The sequence below is a fragment of the Colobus angolensis genome, unplaced genomic scaffold, assembly GCF_000951035.1.
Source record: "Colobus angolensis palliatus isolate OR3802 unplaced genomic scaffold, Cang.pa_1.0 Scaffold199, whole genome shotgun sequence".
Lineage (NCBI taxonomy): Eukaryota > Metazoa > Chordata > Mammalia > Primates > Cercopithecidae > Colobus > Colobus angolensis.
Genome location: NW_012115143.1, coordinates 2,235,309 through 2,246,179, shown reverse-complemented (window position 1 = coordinate 2,246,179; position 10,871 = coordinate 2,235,309).

The following is a 10,871-nucleotide window of genomic DNA, read 5'->3' as shown; positions in this document are numbered from 1 at the left end:
TTCTCTTGTGGGCATTTAGTGCTATAAATTTCCCTCTACACACTGCTTTAAATGTGTCCGAGAGATTCTGGTATGTTGTGTCTTTGTTCTCATTGGCTTCAAAGAACATCTTTATTTCTGCCTTCATTTTGTTATGTACCCAGTTGTCACTCGGGGGCAGGTTGTTCAGTTTCCATGTAGTTGAGCAATTTTGAGTAAGTTTCTTAATCCTGAGTTCTAGTTTGATTGCACTGTGGTCTGAGAGACAGTTTGTTATGATTTCTGTTCTTTTACATTTGCTGAGGAGTACTTTACTTCCAACTATGTGGTCAATTTTGGAATAAGTGCGATGTGGTGCTGAGAAGAATGTATGTTCTGTTTACTTGGGGTGGAGAGTTCTGTAGATGTCTATAGGTCCGCTTGGTGCAGAGCTGAGTTCAATTCCTGGATATCCTTGTTAATTTTCTGTCTCATTGATCTGTCTAATATTGACAGTGGATACTCTACATATCTAGATGCCTTCTCTACACAACCTTAAAGACTTGATATTATTAGGAATGTTTACATTATGAATTGGATTAAGGGACATTTTTAGACAAACTTGAAGTAGTTGCAATTAGTCTTCGGTTCACCTTCTGCCCCTTTCTGTTCAGGTTCATCCTCTTCTGTATTCACAGTCCTGGTGTCCACATGATGGTTTCTAATTGCTTGTTGCTTTCCTTCTTGCAGTCTATTCAGACCTTATTTCCCTGAAAATATTTCATGATATAGTGTACTCCAAAATGAGGTGTCTTTTTTTCTAACTCTGTTCTTTTTTTTTGAGGCAGAGTTTTGCTTTTGTCGCCCAGGCTGGAGTGCAATGGTGCGACCTTGGCTCACTGCAACCTCCACCTTCCAGGTTCAAGCAATTCTTCTTCCTCAGCCTCCTTAGTACCGGTACTACAGGCGCACACCACCATGTCTGGCTAATTTTTTTGTATTTTTGGTAGAGACAGGGTTTCACCATGTTGGCCAGGCTTGTCTCGAACTCCTGACCTCAAGTGATTTGCCCACCTTGGCCTCCCAAAGTGCTGGAATTACAGGTGTGAGCCACTGCACTCAGCCATTTCTTTTTCTTTTTTTTTTTTTTTGAGACGGAGTCTCGCTCTGTTGCCCAGGCTGGAGTGCAGTGGCCGGATCTCAGCTCACTGCAAGCTCCGCCCCCTGGGTTTACGCCATTCTCCTGCCTCAGCCTCCCAAGTAGCTGGAACTACAGGCGCCCGCCACTTCACCCAGCTAGTTTTTTGTATTTTTTAGTAGAGACGGGGTTTCACCGTATTAGCCAGGATGGTCTCGATCTCCTGACCTTGTGATCCGCCCGTCTCGGCCTCCCAAAGTGCTGGGATTACAGGCTTGAGCCACTGCGCCCGGCCCCACTCAGCCATTTCTAACTCTTCTCTTTAAACCTTCATCTTCTTCAAGAAGCTCACCTTAGCTAGGCGTTAGGAAGAAAGTGCTCTTACTAAGCTAATTTGAATCAAAGCATTTGGTTAATTTAATCTTTATGCATATTTGCAGTTGAGAAAAGGACAGTCATTAACTCAAGTGACAATGATTTTGTAGTGTAATTTTAAGCTCTGTAAAGGAGATTTTTTTAGGTCAGGCAACAATTTAACTGGCGTAAGTCTCAATCTTAGTTGCACTTTGGAATCATTTGAGAAGCTTTTAAAAGATGCCTATTGCCGAGACCCACCCCCAGAGAGTCTAATATAATTGGTCTGGGGTGAGGATCAGAAACTGGAATTTTTAAAGCTCTGCAGATGGATTCTAATGTGCAGCTATGTCTAAGAATCATCAGGTTAGAATGACCCTGTTTTGATTTAACCTCATTACTAAAAGATTTTCATTTTTCTGTTATGTGAGTTACATACACATTGATTACTATATCTGATAAAAGAAGGTTGGGAAAAGTTTAGTGGGACAATATAGAGCAATAATTGTAATTTAAGCATCCTCAAATTCACCTCCCACATTTTACTAATGAAGAGAAAATTTCAAATGGTTAAACTTACAGAGATAGTTAGAGGTGGAGCCAGGGCAAACTTTAAATGACTTAAACAACAGAATATTTTTTAGGACATCTTAAAATATCCTAGATTTTTTTTCACTTTTTGAAATTTAATTTAATTTAATTAATTTTCTAATGGGCTAAATTTATTTCAAAATAAGATTCATTCATGCAAATGGCAAAATTCAAACAATTCAAAAAATACAAAGTAGAAAAGCACAGGTTAAGGCCAGGCACAGTGGCTCACGCCCATAATCCCAGCACTTTGGGAGGCCGAGGCAGGTGGATCACCTGAGGTCAGGAGTTCGAGACCAGCCTGGCCAACATGGCGAAACCCCGTCTCTACTAAAAATAGAAAAATTAGCCAGGCATGGTGGCAGGCGCCTGTAATCCCAGCTACTCGGGAGGCTGAGGCAGGAGAACTGCTTGAACCTGGGAGGTGGAGGTTGCAGTGAGTTGAGACCGCGCCATTGCACTCCAGCCTGGGGGACAAGAGCGAGGCTTCCTCTCAGGAAAAAAAAAAGCAGAGATTACTTTCCTTTGTTGCCATTTCTGCCACAAAGAATATAACTATTGTCTTCCAGAAGGCGGCAGTATTGCTTACTCTTCAACAATCTCCCCTTGGCCAGACAGTGATTGCCCAGAGTCGACTATGAATATTCAAATCATCCTCCCAGTGACTCAATTAGTCCCTGGTACTGAAATGCCAGGTCAAAGCCAGATTCCCGATTCATGAGAAAAACCAAAAGTGAACAAAGAACTGCACCAGATAGTGCTGTAACTGTGTGGATAAACAGTAGGAAATAGTTTAGGGACGGAGAGAACCAAAGGGAGCACAGGGCAGTGGGTTGCCGCCCAGAAACTGTCTATCAATTTCCTATCTCCATGGAGGAACTGGAAGAGCTAGGGTCCAGTTTTGAGAAAGTGTGCATCCAATTGGGTCATGCAGAAAATCTTCTCTCCACAATAAAGTGGACCCAGTCAATTCAAGGGTTTCTACAGTATCCCTCATGGCTCCAGAAGTCTCTAGGCTACTAGAAAAGACCTGATCTTTCAATAATGGCCTTCCCCAAAAAGAGTCAGGGAGATCATGTTTGAGTTTCCCAACCTTGTAGATTTCCAGCAGGAACAGGTGGTAAAAAGCACAGATGCTCCTGTTTTGGTCATTAAATTCTAGCAACATATGGTGAGGAGAATGCTTTTTAGACTAATTTCTATGTGAGATCACGTATCTACTAGAATAAAACGTTTGTTACTGGTGACATCTTTAGGATCCTGAGAGAATGACCCTTCTCTGTGACATTCAGGAATTTGCTTCTCCATGACCTAGGAGAGGACAGAACTGAAGAAAGTAGTAAGTGATGGAATTGTAGAAAGAAAAACTCTTAGTCTCCTCAAATCCTTGAGATCATTGCAGCAGGGATGGGGCAGGGGCAGAAGCAGAGGCAAGGAATGGACTATGACAGAAAAGGGTTGTGTGAGGGACAGTTACTAAGAGTGAAGCTTCGTTCCCAGGGTAAACCTAGACAAACCACAGAGAAAGAAGTATGTGGGAAACACATTATAGAATTTACATCTCTAAATGTATTTTATCTAAAATGCAAGATACATCTCTAATTATTATGGATCTATTGTGATGTGATCTACTGTTTGGGGTCCTTCAAAGTAATTGGTATAGAGCCTAGAACACAGGACCAAGAACCAGCTTTTTTTTTTTTTTCTTCTAATCAAGAGTCTTTCTAAAAGCTGCCGAGCTCTCAGACCAACTTTGTAGTTTAGACAGTCTTTTGGTAACTAATGGGAATTACTGTACCTAATGACAACAACAATTGAGAGAAATATCATATTAAATATTTTGGGTCATAATGTCAATCAGTTTAAGTTAAATCTTTACTTTCCACAAGCATTATTTTATTTTATTATTTTTTGAGACGGAATCTCGCTCTGTCACCCAGGCTGGAGTGCAGTGGCGCAATCTTGGCTCACTGCAAGCTCCGCGTCTTGGGTTCACGCCATTGTCCAGCCTCAGCCTCCAGAGTTAGCTGGGACTACAGGCGCCCGCCACCACGCCCGGCTACTTTTTTTTGTATTTTTAATACAGACAGGGTTTCACCATGTTAGCCAGGATGGTCTCGATCTCCTGACCTCGAGATCTGCCCGCCTTGGCCTCCCAATGTACTGGGATTACAGGTGTGAGCCATCGCACCCGGCCTAGCATTATTTCTTTTAGTGACCCCTGGCTACTTCTAAATGATGTGCCTGATTTCAACTATGAAGTTGTACTTTTTTTTTTCCATGCTGTATCCAGATTTCATTCTAGATTTTAGTACTTGGCAATATGTCCAATGACCATGGTTTGTAATGGGAAAAATCCTGACTATTGCCTTCATAAGGCTTAGACATCTTATATAGTCCTGGCAGAACTTTTATTGATAAACAAAAACAACAACAAAAACCCAGGGATGTTGACCGCATTTTCTAGGTTTGAAGCTAAAACAAGTTTTGCTCAGGCTATATAATTTAGTCAATGGATATGCCCAAACTTCAGACTGGAAATATGAAACCCAGTTAAAAGCCAATAAAGACAACCTGATGTGATCCCAGAGATAATTAGGAGAATCTACTAAAAGCATTCTTGTTAATAATGCAAGTGTTGGGCTCATTGTCACAGTGTAACTGTAACAAAGAAATGCCCACTGTGTTCTCTCTCTCGCTCCCTCTTTTTTTTTTTTTTTTTGAGATGGAGTCTTGCTCTGTCGCCCAGGCTGGAGTGCAGTGGTGTGATTCAGCTCACTGCAAGTTCCGCCTTCCGGGTTCACCCTGTTCTCCCGTCTCAGCCTCCCGAGTAGCTGGGACTACAGGCGCCCACCACCATGCCTGGCTAATTTTATTTTTGTATTTTTAGTAGAGACGGGTTTCACCGTGTTCGCCAGGATGGTCTCGATCTCCTGACCTCGTGATTCGCCTGCTTCGGCCTCTCAAAGTGCTGGGATTACAGACGTGAGCCACCGCGCCCGACCACCGTGTTCTCTTAATTTCACCTCAATTTTAAGTAAAAGATGGGCATACAAATCAGAAGCAATTGCCAGTGCCATGTTATGCCCTACCTTGATCTAGAACTAGGTGCGTGATAACCAGAAGATCAGCTCTTACTGGCCAACGGGAGTGTGTATGTCTCTTAATCTAGTGGACGTGTCTGAGAGACTGCCTGCCCTAGTAGACTGCTCACCGACATCTGGTTCCTCTTCATGTGGAAAGATCACAATTACCTGTCTTGTTGAGCTCAGGTGTCACCATGTGAGTTGTTTTGGCCACTGAAATGTGAGTGGAAGCTCTGGGGGTTTCTCTGGCAGAAGTTTTAAGAGCCAGAGCATGCTTTTTCATGGTCTGCTTTTCCTCTGCTGTGGCTACCAATAACATTCCAGACAGAAGTTGCTCTGGCAGTCTGGGTGCCAAAGTGAAAATAATGATGGAGAAGAGTAGAGCAACTTTGCTGATCTGCAATGCACATGTGGTGCAAGTGAGATGTAAGCTTTTTCTTTTTTAAGATTGTTTGTCACTGCAGCACAACCCTACATCATACTTTCTCAGTGGGAGAAGTATCACCTCATGAGGGCAAAAATTGGTCTTTTTTTTTTTTTTTTTTTGAGACGGAGTTTTGTTCTTATTGCCCAGGCTGGAGTGCAATGGCATGGTCTTGGCTCACTGCAACCTCCACCTCCTGGGTTCAAGCAATTCTCCTGCCTCAGCCTCCCAAGAAGCTGGGATTACCAGCGCCCGTCACCACGTCAGCTGATTTTTGTTTTTTGTTTTTTTTTGTATTTTTAGTAGTGATGGGGTTTCACCATGATGGCCAGGCTGGTATTGAACAATTGACCTCAGGTGATCTGCCCACTTTGGCCTCCCAAAGTGCTGGGATTACAGGAATGAGCCACCATTCCCAGCCAAAAATTGGTTCTTGAAGGCAAAAAAGTCATACTCTTTGTTTTAAATTTTTTGGGACAGGGTCTTGCTCTGTTGCCCAGGCTGGAGGGCAGTGGCGTAGGCAATCCTCCTGCCTTGGCCTCCCCTGTTGCCGAGACCACAGGTGTGTACTACCATGCCCATCTAATTTTTTTTGACTTTTTGTAGAGATGGGGGTCTCATTTTGTTGCCCAGGCTTCATACTGGTTTTTTTTGTTTGTTTGTTTTTTGGTTTTTTTTTTTTGAGACAGAGTCTCACTCTGTTGTCCAGGCTGGAGTGCAGTGGCACGATGTCAGCACACTGCAACTCTGCCTCCTGAATTCAAGCAATTCTCCTGCCTCAGCCTCCTGAATAGCTGGGATTATAGGCGCGCACCACTACACCTGGCTAACTTTCGTATTTTTAGTAGAGACAGGTTTACACCATGTTGGCCAGGCTGGTCTCAAACTCCTGACCTCAAATGATCCACCTGCCTTGGCCTCCCAAAGTGCTGGGATAGAGGCATGAGCCACCATTCCAGGCCTTTTTTTTTTTTTTTTAATGTTATAAAAGTCAGATGTGCTGGGTGTGGTGGCTCATGCAACATAGTGAGCACTTATCCCTTAACAAAAAATAAGACAATTAGGCAGGTGTAGTGGCCTGCACCTGTAATCCCAGCTACTTGACAGACTGACACAGGAGGATTTTTGAGCCCCCCAAATAAAAAAAAAAAAACGAAAACGAAACACACAGATGTTATTGTATATACAGTACACAAATAGATATACTATATATTAAAAATTTAGAGGGGGATGATTAGGGAAAATGTCTAAAAAGGCTCCTTGAGAGGTGATAATGAAATAAAAGTTGAGTAACATTGGTCTATAATGGTCAGGTTATCTTCATCAAATATAATTGAGGGGGTTCTCAGCTCTAGTGGCACATTTGAAACTTTTGGAGAGCTTTTTTAAAAACACTGATATCCAAGTCTAGTTCCCAGAAATTCTAATTTAATTGGTGCAATTAACATATATATATATATATATTTTAACAGTTCCCAGTTTACATATATACATTTTTTTTTTTAACAGTTCCCAGGTAATTCTAATTTGCAGACAGGATTAAGAACCACTGGACCAGACATTCTCAAAGACAAAGCAGCATTGCTTCCCCCAGGGAGAAGTCACACAAATAGCAGAGAAACAGCAGGGAGCACAGGAAGTGGCTGGCATGGAGTACAACTCACTCCTGTTTTAGACGGGCTGTTCTGGCCTCACATCAGGTAACAAAAAGCTGCATTCATCAAGAAGAGACAGCAATGTCCACTTTCTGTATTTTATCATTCCCATTTCATGACACACTATTTGAATGCAGAAGGTCCTTTATGAGTCATTTGGAAAACATAAGAAGGCCAAAAAATGGCTGTGGTTATTCCTGGACTAGTACCCATAATCAGCGTTTTCTGCACAGATGCATTTGGAAATCATCTCTAGCTTGACTCCTAAAATTCTAAGTTCTTATTAAGTGAGTTAAAAAAGCCATTCAGCATGAGATCTTTATCTCCTATACCTAGGAAACTCTAGATGCCAGAAGGGAACTTTCACATAGCATGTAAAAGTTAAAAATTAAAGAAAATTAAAAACAATTAGGAGGGCACTTTCTCTTTCTTTGCATGGTAAGAGGCTTGGGCTAAATTACAGTGACATGGGATTATTGTGACTGAATTCAGTCATTAGATGGGTCACCACTTATTCTTCCCTGAAATGTCACTTGGAATTGACAATGGTATGGCTATATATATTTTTTAAGATGGAGTTTCACTCTATGCAATGGCGCAGTCTCGGCTTACTGCAACCTCTGGTTATGGCTATATTTTAATGAAGTGGCTCATTTTCAGGTTGGAAGTCAAAATTATAATGTGTTAATTAATAAGGGTATCACCTTGATTTTTCCTTTTACACATTTTCACACTCAGATGGTATTTACATTGGTCTCATTTATTTGGAGGTTAAAACTAAAAGACGTGGCCTGGCTTTCCTGATGTTAATTTTGGTCACTGAGCACCTAGCTCAAGGGCAAGGTGGAGATATTTGCAGGCATTACTTGTGAAATTTCTTGAAGCATAAACATAAAATTTCCAGGAAATTTTCCACAAGGAGAGTCAGCATCTGTTGTACAAGTTGACAAATGCTCAGAACTATCTTGTCAACACTTGGTTGATGATTTTGGCAGATCCAGAAATGAAAAAAATCAAGTGTTGCGGGTTATTAGTAGAGACCAGAATGGATTTGAGATGTGAAGATGGACAAAATGTGGATCCTAAAGGGCTTAAACGCTAAGTATCTGCAATTCATTATCTCTAATTTTTAAAATTTCTTTTTAATTTTTTAATTGACAAAAATGTTATATATCAGCCGGATGTAGAGATGCATGCCTGTAGTCCCAGCTACTTGGGAGGCTGAGGTGGGAGGATCCTTTGAGCCCAAAAGTTCAAGGCCAGCCTGAGACCACCATCTCAGAAACAAAACAAAATTGTATTTATTTATCATATACAACATGGTGTTTTGAAATATTAAGCAATGGCCCAATTGAGCTAATTAACATATGCATTACCTCCTTATCTCTCATTTCAAAGAATGGCAACAATGTGTTGTGAATCCTTTTTAGAATGCTGGCTAACCACAATTCCTCATGTGGAGAAAGCAACCCAGTGATTGTACGATGTTGCTCCTCTACCCACAGCTGATTGGATAAGAGGTAGACACCTGACTTAATTACATTCTTTCTCCTGGGAGTTTGGAATTGGGATACAGAGTCCTTGATTTGTTTATATTGGGCACTGGAACTGTTAGATAATGAAGAGCTGGGGCTGACTGCCATTTTCTACCAAGGGGATGCCGAAGCAGAAAAAGCCAATCTTCAAAGAAAGGAGAGAAGACATTATGTAGCCTGAAGGAGATGAAAATAATATCTTCAGTTTGTGACTTTCAAGTTCCACGTCAAATCCCTTATGAAATCCGACTGTCCTCACAGTTTTGGTTTTATAAGTTATTTGTGTATCTTTTCAATACACATCATTCCCTGATACTTGAACTAATTTGAGTGGGATTCAGTGGCCTACAATTATTGCAGTCTTAAGAAATATGTCTATGTCTCTATACATAGAATGGCTAAAATCTATGAAGAACACATGTCACATTCACTACAGGTATTTGGCCTCTGAAAATTTTGCTTAAATTATTAAGATTAGCCTTCCAGTAGATGAACTGGCTGTTTAGTATGACAGATGTGGCAGGCTCTGTGAGCAAATGGGACACAAAGAAATGCTGACTGGCACGAAATCTTTTGCAACGTGGGCACATGTTTTACCATGCATGTTCTAAACCAAAAAGTATAGATCTAAACATGCAAAACCTATGGTTAAATTAGCTTTCTTTAACTTAATTAAACCCCGTTAATATAGAGAGACAAAGGAGATATGCACAGCAATTTAATGTCTCCATTATAAAAGATTTGAATAGATTCTAAGATGGATGGAATAATCAGCTCTATCAGCTCCATCCATTTCTAGCCCCCTTTTGCTTCTGCTTTAGACCCCTGACACTAATTATGTAAATTTGACCACACAGAGCCTGATTGCTTTTGCACTGTAATTTAAATGTAGGTGTCTTATGAAGACAAAAGGAAATGCATTCTTTGCAGAATTAAGAATTTGAACTGATTCACTGATTTTGTTCCTGTTGAATTACCAGGCAGCTGGAGAAACAGCTGGACCAGTTTCTGAAGATCAAAAAAAGAAACATCAAACCCGAATTACAATAGGGATTTCATCAGAATTTTATAGTATTATTTAATAAATACAAAACAGTTGGGCACGGTGACTCACGCCTGCAATCCCAGCACTTTGGGGGGCCAAGGCGGGCAGATCACCCAAGGTCAGGAGTTCGAGACCAGCCTGGACAACATGGTGAAACCCTGTCTCTACTAAAAATACAAAAATTAGTCAGGCATGGTAACAGACACCTGTAATCCCAGCTACTAGGGAGACTGAGGCAGAAGAATAGCTTGAACCCAGGAGGTGAAGATTGCAGTGAGCTGAGATCATGCCGTTGTACTCCAGCCTGGGTGACAAGAACAAAACTCCATCTCAAAATAATAATAACAATAATAATAATAAAAACAAAATACACTTTACTGGAAATTGGTTGCTTTCCTGTTTACATCAGCAAATGTATTATGAAGACGGTGCCAAATGCACTAGGAGTTTCTTGATTCACTGAGAGTAATCAGTTTGAACTTTATTTTAAGGACTACAAAATCCAGTTTGAAGGAGGATGTAAAGATCAGAAGCAGTACAGCATAGTAGTCCTCTAGGATTGCTTGGGTTCGATACCCAGTTCTTCTAACTGTATGACCTTTGGTAAATTACTCGAGCTCTCTGTGCTTTAAGCATTCAAAAAAAATTATTGTTATTATTATTTTTTCGTCTGGGCCCAGTGGCTCACGCCTGTAATCCCAGCACTTTGGGATGCCAAAGTGGATGGATCGCCTGAGGTCAGGAGTTCAAGACCAGCCTGGCCAACATGGTGAACCCTCTCTCTACTAAAAATATAAAAATTAGCTGGGCGTGGTGACAGGCGCCTGTAATCCCAGCTACTAGGGAGGCTGAAACAGGAGAATTGCTTGAGTCCGGGAGGCGGAAGTTGCACTGAGCCGAGATTGTGCCATTACACTCCAGCCTAGGTGACAGGATGAGACTCTGTCTCAAATTAAAAAAAAAAATTGTTATTATTTTTTAGAGATGAGGTCTCGCTATGTTTCCCAGGCTGGTCTTGAACTCTTGGCCTCAAGTGATCCTCCTGCCTCAGTCTCTCGAAGTGCTAGAACTACAGGTGTGAGCCA